We start from the raw sequence: 14,954 nt of genomic DNA, 5'->3' as shown, positions 1-14,954 counted from the left end.
CCTACTGTTCATCCAGGATCAAGGCCCAAGTTTAGACCTGCCACAGAGCAGGGTTGTAAGCCATTCAGAAGTGAGTTGCAAATGCCTTTAAAATTCAGTTGAAATTCTTGGATTCTAATTGACTTGACTTACAGTAGCAAGCGTGATGCGTGATTGCAATTTGAATGCAAATCAACTGAAATTCAGAGAAACATATCTATTTTTAACTTTTTAGGTTTGAATAACAAAGCATAGATAGATTTACATTTGCATATTTATGCATTTCATGCCAATTGTAAATATTACACAACCCAGCTGCACAGAAGAATTGAGAGCTCTGTGTTTTTGCAACAAAAGTGTGTAGATGGAAACAAAAACAGAACTGATTTACCCCTCTGGATTTTTTGGATTGTATTTTTAGAAGTTTGTGATGTACACAGCAAGCACTGAATTTTAACAAGTCATTAATAAGACTGTTTAAGAATTTTGATTTTGATTTAATTTTTCTCTCACGCATAATTAGTAGGGCTGGGTTTTGACACAAATTTCACGATTCGATTTCATTCTGAATCACAAGCTTGCGATATATATCAGGTGTAGTACAAATTTTCTAAAGTAAAAGAAATCTCTTAACTAATGCTGTAAAATATACAGGAGAGTCAGTTGGTACTACATTACTATAATATTGAAGGGTAACATTAACTGATTTGTATACGAATGCTTAAATTGTACTCAATTCAGTCTAGCTGACTAACGAGTTAATGGTCAACAAATAAAGGTAAATGTGACATTATGTGACTTATTGTTTACAAGCTGTTATATTGACGTCTTTTAGGGCCCTATGAAATTGTTTTATTTTTTCCCAAATTCCATTTTATTTTTTTCCAAATTTCTGTTTTAATTTTTCTGGACTCCTTTTTTAATTGTTAAATTATTTTTTTATTAATCATAAAGCTTGTCTAATTAATTAAATTCATGGAACTTATACAATTTAGCATCAATATATTAAAAGTTTAACAAAAAATTACATTTTTAGAGCCATATGAAATATGTTGTATTTTTTTCTCTCATTCTGTTTTATTGTTACTAAATTCTGATTAAACATTTGTAATTGTTTGAATGCATAAAAACAACTTTTTATTAAAATGTATTTTTACAATAGCCTTATAAAATTTTTTTGTTTTGTTTTGTTTTGTTTTTTTTTCCAGAAATTCTGTGTATTTTAATTTTTTCACTTATCAAATGAAAACAAACTTTGTTTTTGACAAAAATTTGAAAAATATAGAAATTATTCCTTAAAAAATAATTTTTAATAATTTCTTCTTATTATTATTTTTATTATTATTAGTAGTAGTAGTAGTAGTAGTAGTAGTATTACGTAAGTTCTACTGCACAATAATATATTTCTGACACAGTTTATTCCAGTTAAACTGAACTTTTATTTTGGCGGGTTACCGTGAATACTCAAATGAAAGGGTAAAATGCTCACAATAGTCCATATCACGATTTAATATAAGTGTAATGACCTTTGATTAATTCATTAAAACTTATACCGCCTTATACAGTAAAATCAATTATTATGACTGGATTCCGCAATTCCATCTGCATTTTCCGAATTGCGGAAATCATAGGGCCCTAGTCTTTCCGCGGTTGAAACACTGATTGAGCGATTACATGAGACAGGATACAGATTTCAGAAGTTATACTCTTTCTTTTTACATACCTTCAGATGTTTATTCATGTTTATTTTGTACTGTAACTAGTATTAAAGCAGAAGAGATGATCAGTTCAAGTGCAAAACTGCATTTCTTGCTTGAATACAGTAATACAGTAGACAGAATTTGAAATCGGAGACTTTTTCATATCAAAAGTAACAAAGCACAAAGCTTATTACGATTTATTGAATCGTATGCATGCTACAGTGTTACATTCATTAAATGAAAAAAGGCTAGACTAATAGATTCTTGGGATTGAAGAATCAATATCATTTCATAAAAATGAGAATTGGTTAAAATTGAGAAATCATTATTTTTACCCTAATAATAAGCCCTGTATAGCACATTCTGTAAATGAAGAATAAAAATAGCTTAAATTCAGTCATGAAAACATGTAGATCAAAATATATTACTGTAAACGGCTATAAAATTGAGAGTGTAATACATGAGCGTGGTTAAAAAAACTGTGGTCGTTTCACTCAGTGTCTTTAGCTTTTGCGCTTGACGTTTCTTTGTAATTCTTATGTAGCTCAAATGTGTTGTCAGGGCAGTTGAGTTAATTTCAGCTGCTAATGTTCTATTCACAGTAATTGTTCGGAAGTGGAAAAATATAATTTCTTAAATTACCCCCAATCTAAGGTCTTTTTCCATGCCCCGGTGGACTGCATCCGGTTCTGGGCGCTGAATGAGAGGCGGTCGGCGTATACAAAGACTGAAACTGTTTGCTGTGCACTTTAATAGAACTCTTGTTCTTGCACTGGGCAGCGGCTGAGTCACCTGCGCCGCAATGTGTTTGGGTTCGGGGAAGCGGAGGGGAATTGGATGCAACAGGGGGTCTTCTGTTTGGGAAGCCCCCGGTGTTCATTCCCAACATCAGCCAGCTGATCTGACTCAGGGCCAGGGCTAAAATTGGTCGTGCTTGTCTGGGCGATTTTTGTAAACCGACACTGTGGGCAAGGAGGCTCTTTTGAGCCGGCCGTACCCCCTCCGTGCCTCGCCTTTAAACGCAACAGGTGCAGCGGGGCAACTTGAACCCTGCGGAATGACAGACTGCTGAGAGAGCTGCTCTGGGGACTATGCTCAGAGGGGTATTCGCTCCACAAGGTTTCTTTCCCCCCGTATTTTTCCTTCGGGCAAAATTGGAGACAGCTGCTGGGGAGCGGCGCAGATAGGAAAACACGCTCCTGGGTTGCATAACAGGAGAAAGCAGGTCCCCGATGGTGCATGGAGTGTGAGCCACTGCCTTGCACTCCAGTAAGCAATTGTGCAGCCCTCGCTTGAGAGCCTGTTTGTTTTGGAATGGCTGCTGAGTGACTGTTTTCATCAGCGTTTGCGCATGGCCTGTCAGACTACACACACGCACCCCCCTGAACTCCCGCCAGGCCTCCTAGGAAAATCACTCCTGGCGCGAGTCACGCTGGGGTTGAGGGGTCAAATGGAACACTGACATGAATTTGTGCTCGGTTCATCAAGGCCTGAAGTGAGATGTCAGAAATCTGTGACTGTGACCCTGCAGAATGTTGAAAATGTTGAAAAGCTAATTTAATCTTGATTTTAATGAATGCTTGGAATGTGGTGGTTTATTTATAGGACGTTTAGCCTGAAAGATGCAAGTCACAACAACATCATTTTTAATCAAGTCATAAGCTTTTTAGAGTGCACAATTGTGATGAATGAATGTGTGTGTGTGTGTGTGTATACTATATATACACAACATTGTATTTCTGAAAAAAAAAAAAAATAAAAGAATAATTTTTTTTTTATAAAATCAGTTAATTAGAGGAGTTTTTTTATTATTTTTTATTATTAAGTTTTTGATTATTAAAATGTTTTGATTATTAAAATAATAAAAAACATATTTTTATTAAACTTTAAATACATTTCTGTAAAATTTTTGAAGTTTCATGTTTTAAATTAATTTGACATGCTTTTTGATTATATTTTTTTTAAAATGTAACCATTAATAATAAAACAAATTTCATATATATATATTCCTTGTGTTTTAATAATAATTTAATAATTTTATTATTTTCAGTAGTACTATCATTGCATTATATAATATTTGTCTGTTGCACTGTTTCTTTAAGTTAAACCAAACTATTATTTTGATGGGTTGCTATGAAGACCTTTAAGTTTCTGTTTGTATATGATGACAATAGTTTTTTCAAAAGAAATGGTAATATGCTTGTGAAGTGAGTCTCAGGATTTATATTTAAATAGTCTTTTTGCAGCATAATATTTACAGACACTAGTCCACATCGTGTTTTGATTTAAGTGTACTGACCTAATTTGGCAAATTCCTTGAAATTCCGCATTATAGAGTAAATTTCATTTTTATAACTGGATTCCGTTCTCGTTTTCCACGACGCAGTATATATATGTAATTGTCCCATTACGAAATTAGAAATTAGTTTTACATCCACCAAAAAATATAACCATGAGACCACATTTATTTCTTATATTCCAGATAATCTCATAAAAAATATAATTTGTCCTCACAGTCACTCTGTATTTACAGATACATGATCACTTCCTGTATGGAGGAACACTGTGTAGGTATTTGATAGGTGTGAGGTTTTGTGTTAATTGGATACTGCGGTGCTTTTGATGCACCTTGTCTCAGTTCCAGACTACCTTCAGGTTAATCGCTCACTGAATCTGCAAACCACTCTGTTATGTTAACATGTTAACATGCTCTAATTGTGTGATTCATTTATGTGTGCGTAAGCTCTTGTTTTCGAGCAGTTGGCTGAGCCCTGTTCTCATGCGCTTGAGGGATCTGATGGAAAGTACTGTGCAGCGTTACAAATGAGACCCGGCACAGGTTGCCTCCCAATTTTCTCTGCTCTAGTTATCCACTATTGCATGATTTTCCCTCTTTTTAACATCCTTTCACAAGCCTAGTACTTCCAGCAAATGTGAATGAATGACTGGTAAAGTAGAACAGGCTCGGGAGAAGTGATTTCAGGATGTACCCTGCTGATTACGCTGCTTTTTTTAGATATATACAATTGCACGCTCTCTTGACAATCCCCACTCTGGAGGATTGATGGTTCCTGAAGGCACAAACTTCTGTTGTCACCAATGCATGGAAACAAAACATCCCTCATTTCCGCTCTAAACAGATGCTTTTTCATTACAGCTCCACAAATAGATTTAAGACAATGCTGGCAGTTGTTACAGAGAAACATGTAACTGTTTAGCATTAATACAAAACCACTTTGATACAGATATCAGAAGTCTGCAATACTTCCAGCAATACTTAATACTTGAGTGTCCTTCAGAAATCATTCTAATATGCTAAATTATTATTAGCATTATCAACAGCATTTATTCAAAATATAAATCTTTTCTAATATAAATCTATGATATCACATTTTATTAATTTAACACATCTTTGGTGAATAAAAGTATTAATTTCTTTCAAAAAAAGAAGAAGAAAACTTTACTAATTTTGTTAGAAAACCTTTCTAATTGAAATAAATGCTGTTTGTTTTAGCATTTTAATGATCGAAGAATAAAAAAATATAAAAAAATTAAAATATTAGAATGATTTCTAAAGGATCATGTGACACTTAAGACTGGAGTAACAGCTGATAAAAATTCAGCTTTGCATCACAGGAATAAATTCTGTTTTAAAGTATATTAAAATAAAAAAACAACAACATTATTTTATATTGTAATAACATTTTGCAATATTAGTGTTTTGATGAGCATAAGAGACTTCTTTAAAAACATTACAAGTCTTTCTAATCCCAAACTTTTGAGCGGCAGTGTATAATATATAATTATTATTGTACTGCAGTAAGTTTTGTTTTCTTCAAAAGAAACAACTAATTAAGAAACACTGAATGAAATGCCCTTGGGAAACCTATTGATTGATAAAGTGATCTTTTTATGACACAGTTTGGAACAGCTCCATCTGATCTTAGAATTAATATATGACAAATATACAAGAAACAGAAGCTGAGTTATCTTACTACCAAATCTTGTTTCATAACACATCTAACTTCACTGGCTTCTCAGTGGTTGCTGATGTAGTAATGATACTTCTAAGGAATAATACCATGACTAATCAGTTGCAATATGTCAATGTCAAAAAGTTCAAAGGTTCGGGACCGTAACAGTAATCTCACACAGTAGTGGCAGTCGGACAGTGAGGTCACTTCTCCAGGTAGTTTGTGCAATAGATTTGTCATTAGCATCAAAGAGGGAAAACTTCCATGAGAAGAGGAAAAATAAATAAAGGCAAATCCCAGCTGGGGGTTCAGTGAGGTAAGCAGAGTATACTGTGGTGACGGGAGGATCCTTCATTTCCCTCGAGTCCCTCCCCTCGTCGCAGCCTGCTGATTAGAGGAGTGCTCACAGCTTGGCAAAGGTCCAGAGCCTCACCTCAGCCATTAAAGTTGTTCATTCAGCACTAATGCCAGCTGAGATCTTGTTCCTGTCCTATTGTCCCTTAGCCACAGACCTGTCAGGGCTGCTTACTTATTGAGGATGATGCAAAGAAACAGCCAGACGTCCATCCTGCCCTAGATCTTGTCCTAGACCTCTATCTCTTCTCTGCCCATTACCGGTAACATGACAGGCCTGTACCTGTCTGCATGGATGGCATTGCAGCCTTTTTATTTACTCTCACACTCAGCACATTGTCTCATCAGCAGTGACTCGGGTCGAGGGACACCTATGTGTAGGCAGAATGTGGACTGACGCTGTTTTTAGATCAAGGGCAGTTAAATATTAATGAAGCTTCACCTGCCTAGTTTAGCAGGAAATGCACTATTATGTGTTAGTGCATTTAGTAGGAATATATATATTATGTATATATTTGTTTGCTTGCATGCATATGGCCACAAGTAGTGGATGAATAATTAATTTGTGCAACAAAACAGTGGAAGATAGATGAAACCTGCTTTTTATTTTTCCATAGTTAGCAGATGGCCTCCTTTATGATGTTCGGCAATAGTAAATACCACCTGATCTGACAGAAAACATATCAGTATCTGGAAATCCCTTTCTATCTTTACAGCACACTTGTGCAATATAAGTCATTCTTCATTTGCGGTGGTAAAAAAGTATCTTTTTAGTATTTAAAAGTAAAATTTGACCCTGGACCACAAAACCAGTCATAAGGGTCAATTTTTGGAAACTGAGATTTATACATCATCTAAAAGCTTAATAAATAAGCTTTTCCATTATTTGAAAATCTAGAATCTGAGGGTGCAAAAAAATCAGTATATTGAGAAAATCACATTAAAGTTTTTAGCAATGCATATTACTAATCAAAAATAAGTTTTGATATATTTACAGTAGGAAGTGTACAGATATCTTCATGGATCATGATCTTTACTTAATATCCCAATGATTTTTGGCATAAAAGAAAAATCAATAATTTTGACCCGTATTGCTACCCGTGCTACTTACGACTGGTTTTGTGGTACAGGGTCACAAATAACAAATTAAAAAACATACACTTGTTCAAAAGTTCAAGTCAGTAAGATTTTTTTTGTTTTAGCGATTAGTCATGATTAATTGATTTAAAATAAAAGTTTATGTTTGCATACTATGTATGTCTGTACTGTGTATATTAATTATGTGTATATATAAATACACACATATGTATTTAAAAAAATATTTGTATGTATTATGTATTTGTATGTATAGACTTTAAATATTAAATATAAATATTTACATATAAATCTAACATATTTTTCCTTAATATATACATATATGTGTATGTGTGTATTTATGTATATATAATAAATATACACAGCACACACACAAATGGTATGCAAACATAAGCCTTTATTTTTGAATCGATTAATTGTGAATAATCATTTTGCAGCTCTATTTTTTAAAATACTTTTATTCAAGGGTGTATTCAAAAAGTATTTTCCAACCCTAATTTTTTGAACGGTAGTGTACATTTTGATTTCTAAAATATCCTATGACACTGAAACCGTCATCACCATACATTTCTGAAAATGTGACATAAATGAACAACTCGGATAAACCTTCCATTTCTCTGGATATTGCATGATTAACTAAACATCTATAAGGCGTATTTTTAAAAAACAAGGACTTTGCCAAATTTATGCATCTCAGTTGCTACTCCAATTAGAGAATGATCTAAAGTTTAATTAGCAGAGCAAATCATACCCTATCAAAAACAATCCAACACATTTTAATGTGGTGCCCTATTGGAGATCTATCGGTAGCTAAACCAGCAGAGTTGTTTACACAGAGACTTGTTCAGACAGTGAGTGAGAACCCCCAGGGAACCGGTTTAGGCCTTATAGTGTTTTGTATTCTCTGCGTCTTCGAGTGGGCAAAGTCACAGGGGAACCTGGCTCCCTGTTGACCAGATTCTCGGTTAGTCACTGAGTCGCTCTCTAGAGGTCAGACCTGGTCAAATATATTTAGCTGTGTAAATTGGATTCTGTGGTGAGGGCAAAAGTCTGCCGAATAGCTGTGTATGTTTAGCTCGCAGATGTGATTAACTGATTCATCTTTGGGATAACCGGGATGGTCGTTATCACGGTGACTCCTGACAGCTTGATGTCATTCCGCAGGTTGAGTAAATGCTCCCTGGAACGGCGCCGCAGCTGTGGGCCGATGCGGATATAACTCTTGATCCGACAGCTCATTCAGGTGACCCTCAGAAGGGCTGCATTGCTGTCACTCATGACACAGAGTGGCGGCAGAAAATATATTAGCGTAAGTTAGAATTAATCTTCTTTACGGTGGCCGGAAGTCCCCCGTAAGACGTGCTCTCTTTGGGACTGTCGCACACCTGTCCAAAATCACCGTTTGTTCTGTTACACACAATTTTACGCCATGATCAAAACGCTAATCGTATCGGTGTCTGGGCCTGGCCGAGAGTGATCGGTGAAAGCGCATCTATAAAGGGATTTTGTAAGAATTAGCCCGGTGAGCTATTTTTAGCCCTGCGGGAGGTGGCAGAAGGAGGGGTGAGTGGTGATACCGTGTTGTTATACACCACACTCTGTGGACAATCCCAGGGTCAAAGGCACAGAGACCACACTCCAATTAAAGCACTGTCCGAGCACCGTTGCGCACAAAAGCATTCAAAAGGCAGTCTGTGATTTTTGTGAAGTGCTTTGACCCATCTGCGGTATTTGTGTTCAGAGATCTAGAGATTTAAAAAGGCACCAAAACAGCTCGGAAGAGCAGGCACTGCGAAAGTACCTCTCAGCGTAGTCTGTTGTATAATCCCTCTAGGGGCCCCATTGCTATTTTTGTTCCTGGATATGCGTCACGACTGGGTATTTTCTCTGGTGACTAGCTTACATCAGTAGGTCTCCTAGTATACGCTCTATCAGCGAGAGCCTTCTGATTGATGGGAGTTTCGGCTCGGGCTGGCTGGTGTTTTATTCCTGACCTCCTAGAATGGACAAGGGGAATTTGAGATCGGCGGAATGTTGTGGATGACCGAGGACCTTGAGAAGGCAGGTTGGTTGACAAATTCATTTTTTTCCCTTTCTCGAGTTGTCTCTACCAATGCGTCGATCAGAGAGGTGATATCCCTGTCTGTGTTTGTAAACTGACGGGGGGCTGATGTGACCGCGAGGACAGGCGCGGGAGCGGAGAAGCGTGTGTTAGCTGTTTTCCATGGGCTGCAGCAAGCTGTCAGTGACAGAGTCTCCGCTTGCTTGATTTCCCTGTGTAGCTCGCATGCTGCCATAACATTACCACAGTGATATAGCCTAGGAATCTTTTTCCTGTGCATGACCCTTTCTTTTTAACATTCTCCCCTGACGGTGCACTTGTTGTTATGGTACGTTGCTGTTAGACTTCCACTGAGACTGATGCATCCTCAGCGTATGTGCGCAGAGGAATGTCAGTTCCCTTCTTGGTCGCGGGACAACCCTAACATACCCCCCCTCAAATTCCCCCCGGGTTCACATACCTCACGTCATCCATCAATTGCACTGGGAATTATTAAAAAATTCTTGTTTGCACAATGCGTCTCATCTGTCTCTAGATATGCTACACAACCCCCCTCGATACAGCTGTCTGCCTTATCAGCATGGCATAATTCATTACATGAGGGAAGGCTCTGGTGATAACGCAGGGAAACACCAGGCGAATGTCATGGGCGCATGTATCCCAGTCCTTATCCATTTAATGATGCATCGATTTATTTTGCGTAAACTCACACGTTTATGAACGTACCATCTCAGTTCCATTCATAAATGCTGAACGTTTACGTTTACGCCGACCTTGAGATGCAGGTCAGGTCCTCGTTTTCATCCATCCTTCTCCTGATGTTGTACGTCTGGCTGTGTAGAGTGAACGAATTGTAATTCGTCTGTCTGATAGCTGTGGAATGATCCTCCCTGCCAAGTGTGCTAAAGCATTTTCCATTCACAAATACTTTGTGGATTCGTCTGCTGTGCTGTAGTTCTGAGCGGTGTCTCTGTGACAGAGTTCGGGAAATGCCCCGTTTGACGCATGCTAAGGAGTATGAAGAGTTTCCAGTGTATTTCCAGTGATTGGTTTGCGTAAACATTTTGTTGTTTGTTTGGATTTCTGTTTTTTTTTCCCTCGGGATGCGAATATCTAAAGTGTGTCAGCGGGTGGATCCTTTTGACCTGTCGGTGTGACAGAAAGCAATTACCGATTGGAGCGGGAGCACGAGAGTTAGCCTGCCGCTGCCGCTGCACTCACGGGATTACAACAGAACCTCGTGCACAACAACCAGATACAGACCCCGTTTCATCAATTGCTCTGTCTTGGCGGTGGGACAGGAAGTAATTGTGTCCAGGTTTGGGCACTGCATTTTTTACTGCTCGTTTTCTGCTTGCCATTATTTGATTAGCCCAGAGTCCTGTTTTTCTGGATTTGTGTGTATGTGTCACATATAGACCTACGCTCCTAGAAGTCCTTGGGATCTCCTTTTTTTGTTTTTCTCAATTTAATGTTTAATTTTAAAGGAATTCAGAAGATTTATTTCACCTTAAAGGTCAATTTACTCACCCTCATGTCATTCCAAACCTAGTAGTAGGACTTTTTTTTTAGTAATATGCTTTTGTCTATATAACTTAATTAAATGTGACTAAAGATTTCAAGCTTCAAAAAGAATCATAAAAGAATCATAAAAGTGGTCCACGTGACTCAGCAGCAAAGTAGTCTGAAGACATATGTTAAATTTGTTTAAGAAACTGACCATAATTTTGGCTATTACCCAATAATCCTCAGTTTACTTACTTGTTAACTACTTTGAATGGGATACTGAGTTAGTGGGTTGAATGGATCAGTCCAGTCTATAAAGGTAACACTGAGCTCGTTATTTTCAGTTTTTCATTTAATATTTATATTTCAGCATTATTTCCATTAATAATAATTTCAGCATTATTTCCATTAACTTTTAGGGATACACCGAAATGAAAAATGTAGGCTGAAACCGAAAATTCTGGATGCACTTGGCCGAAAATAGAAACTGAAGATCATTTTTAATAATTATTAAAATATATATATATATTTCTAATGTAACTTATTTTACTAATTTTAATAATGCTACATTTAAAAAATACAAACCAATAAAATGACCGCACTTTTATTGAAAGTAACACAATAAAAACAGAAAATATATTAATATTAAATGTCAATATATTATTTTTATTTAGTTCTATTTACTTGATTTTTAGTTTACTTTTTTTGTAATTTTGTGTTTTATATTAAAAATTTTATGCGTTTGATATATTTATGTATTTTTTAAATATATTTTTATATCTAGGTTTAATTTATTTTTATTTCCATTTTAGTAATTTCAGTACTTTAGCTTCATTCGTAATTTTATTTTAAAACTTCAGTTTAAATTGATTAATTTCAGTTAGTTGCCCAGGTTATACTGAACCATTATTTTCACTTTTTTAATTTAATATTTATATTTCAGTGTTATTTCTATTAATAGTTCTTAGGGATGCACTGAAATGAAAATTCTGGGCTGAAACGAAACTGAAAATCTTAGATGCACCTGGCCGAAAACGAAACTGAAAATGCTTTTTAATAATTATTAAATAATATAAAGTAATTTTGTAAGACTTTCTCATTGAACTTAAATTAATTTTAATTTAAAAGTAAAAAAATACAAACCAATAAAATAACCACACTTTTATTGAAAGTAACACAATAAAATTGGACAAAAAATATATTAATATTAAATATCAATATATTATTTTTATTCAGTTCTGTGCAACAGAATCAATTTAACTTTAATTTCGGTGCATCCCTAATAGCTTTAGTTAAAGGTAACAACGCTGACCATTTACAAATTGTACATCACTACTTGGCTCAAGAATGGGTGAGGTAGGGCAGATAACAACATAAATTTTGTTTTTGAGATGACTTTATTTAAGACCTGGAATACAGTGCAGAAGTCATATAGACCGCTTTTATAATGCTAATTTGGTGCATTTACTGTATGTTTTTGTATGTTTTTCTGAATCTCAAAAGCTTTAATCCCAATTAACTGTAATTGCAATAAGAGCAACTAGTACATTAATCAAAGCTCTTCTTTTTTTGTATTTCACAAAAGAAAAAAAAATGATGGGTGAAAGTGAACTATTCCTTAAAAACGGTGAAAATGCAAGACAAATATTTGACCAACTATCAAGATGCTTTCAGCCTTCAAAGAGCACAACGGAACGGCACTTCATTCAGCATCTAACCTTGTCTTCTTTTGTGTGTCCTACACAGTGTTTCTGCATTTGCTGTCTTTGTACACTTCCTCTTTTCACGCTTTACTTGAATGAAACAGTTTCTCCGCCGAAAGGCTCGCCACTCATTTTCACATATTAGTATGCATTTTCCTTCTAATCATGACACATTTTCATTCCCTTTCCAGACCGAAGTGGATGTTATGCATCTTCGCATGCTGATTAGAATCAGCCATTTACAGTTAAGGACCTGATTTCTTAGAAGTACAGAAAATAGTGTTTTGATGATACATTCCACCATTCAATAGCTAAGATGAAGGCAGCTCCATTTGGAGACAAAAGCAAGTCTGAAATGAATAGCGAACCACAGAGTACAGATGGCAGGAGGAGGCCACCTGTACACCTGAGCGATCCTCTGTGACCTTGCGCCACAGCGCTACTCCTTCTGTTGAAGAGGAGTGAAAGAGACAATCACCACATCCTTGCTCGCTCCTCGCGCAAGATTTTCTATATCCCCAAGATCTCTTTTTGTCATGTGTTGACAGATACCGGTGAAATATCTTCGCGTTTTGTTGTCTCCCGACAACGGGTTCGGCATCTGCGCTCTTGAATGATTCTGTAGTGACCATCAGTGCGGGTTAAAAGTCAAGGCTGCTCCCTGAGCAGCATTAGAGAGATGCACAGGAGAGAGGCAGCGTGTCCATGGTGACACGACTGGCATTTTGCCCCTATTAACTTCTCTGACCTTTGTGTGAGTAAATGTGGCTATTCTATGAATTAATTATGCTGACGTGTAGATGGTCTGGGTATTTTATGTCTGCTTCCTGTTCACTGTTCATTCATTTCTATTTGGTTAATCGTTTTCTTGGTTATTACTGTTTTAGTGCCTTTATATTTTTTCCTTTATTTTCCTGTTTCTATTTTGTTTCTATTAGAACATTACAGTGAGAACATACCAAACTGCAGATTAAAAACTGATTAAATATTATTATATTATATTATATTATATTATATTATATTATATTATATTATATTATATTATATTATATTATACGGCTACTGTACAAAATATAATATACACTACCAGTCAAAAGTTTTTGAACAGTAAGTCTCTTCTGCTCACCAAGCCTGCATTTGATCCAAAGTACTGCAAAAACAGTAAAAATTTGAAACATTTTTACTATTTAAAATAACTGTTTTCTATTTGAATATATTTTAAAATCCTGTGATTTCAAAGCTGAATTTTTAGCATCGTTACTGCAGTCACATGATCCTTCACAAACCATTCTAATATTCTGATTTGCTGCTCAAAAAACATTTAATTTATCTGCATTTATCTGAAATAGAAATCTTTTGTAACATTATAAATTCTATAATGTTAATGTTCTATAAAAATAAAAGTCTTCATCATTACTTTTGATCAATTTAAAGCATCATTGCTAAATAAAAGTATTTTCTTTTCCAAAAATTAAATTAAATTAAAATTAAATTTTAAATTAAATTTAATTAAATTAATATTAAAATATGCTCCAAGCTTTTGAATGGTATGGTGTATAATGTTATAAAATATTTGTATTAAAAGAAAAACATACTCAACTGTTTTAAATATTGATATTAATAATAATAATAATATTAAACATGTTTTTGAACAGAAAATCAGCATAGTAGAATGAAGAATCATGTGACACTCAAGACTGGAGTAATGATGCTGAAAATTTAGCTAATAGAAAGTAGTTATTTTAAATAGTTAAAATATTTCAATATTCTACTGTTTTTGCTGTACTTTGGATAAAATAAATGCAGCCTTGGTGAGCAGAAGAGACTTCTTTAAAAATATTTTTACTGGTAATGTATAATAAAATATTTGAAAAGACTTTTTTGTATCACTGTAATATACCATATGAAATTATATTACAGTTAGAATACAAAATATAATACAGAATAAAATATTAAATTTGAAAAGGCTTTGTATTATATTATATTATATTATATTATTATTTTTATACAGCTGAAAGACATATGGCTCATGTAAACATTTATTTATTTAATTTTATTTTATACATTTTTGTAATCTTTTTATTTTGACAAAAACTTAGTAGTAAGTAATTAAAATCAGAACAAACATGTGCTGAGAAGTACAGCTGCTGTCATTGTAAACCGTAGATGAGCAATTACAGGGCGAATGCAGCAGGGTCTGATCGAAAACAGCATGGCCAGGTTTTCATAATGAATGCTTAGGCTTTCATTCAAGCCTACTCTAGCTGTGCCTTGTGACGCAAATGTCACTGATCCGAGTGCCAGAAGAGTGTGGAGGTGTGTTGATGGAGGTTGGACAGACCCTGACTGCGTCCCCTTCTCTGCGTCTGTGGCCTGAGCTCCGACTGGGCTAAGCTCTCCATACCTTCTGTTCGGTCCTGGCCAATGCCAGATCTCTAGCAAACAGTGAGACCTGGATACCCAACCTGAGCCAACTGGGCAAGCACTCTGTGACTCACACTTCAGCGAGAGAAGGGATCCAATGTTGAGATTCAAAGTCATGATTTGTTGTGATCTTCTGACTTGTAGTGGTTATTTATGC

General features: G+C 35.5%; 1 protein-coding gene across 3 annotated transcripts in view; it reads left to right on the top strand.

Moving 5' to 3' along the window:
* Positions 1-14,954, top strand: part of hivep2a (HIVEP zinc finger 2a) — a 90,173-nt gene that overhangs the window by 30,463 nt on the left and 44,756 nt on the right. Inside the window, exon 1 of one of the 3 annotated variants that reach the window (XM_051137834.1) lies at positions 8,988-9,167. The exons of the other annotated variants lie outside the window; for them this stretch is intronic. The gene's annotated coding sequence lies outside the window, so the exon portion shown is untranslated. Of the gene's footprint in view, positions 1-8,987; positions 9,168-14,954 lie in introns of those variants that run through there. 3 annotated transcript variants of the gene reach the window in all.

The sequence above is a fragment of the Labeo rohita genome, chromosome 20, assembly GCF_022985175.1.
Source record: "Labeo rohita strain BAU-BD-2019 chromosome 20, IGBB_LRoh.1.0, whole genome shotgun sequence".
NCBI classification, from domain to species: domain Eukaryota; kingdom Metazoa; phylum Chordata; class Actinopteri; order Cypriniformes; family Cyprinidae; genus Labeo; species Labeo rohita.
This window is presented reverse-complemented; position numbering and strand designations above follow the sequence as displayed.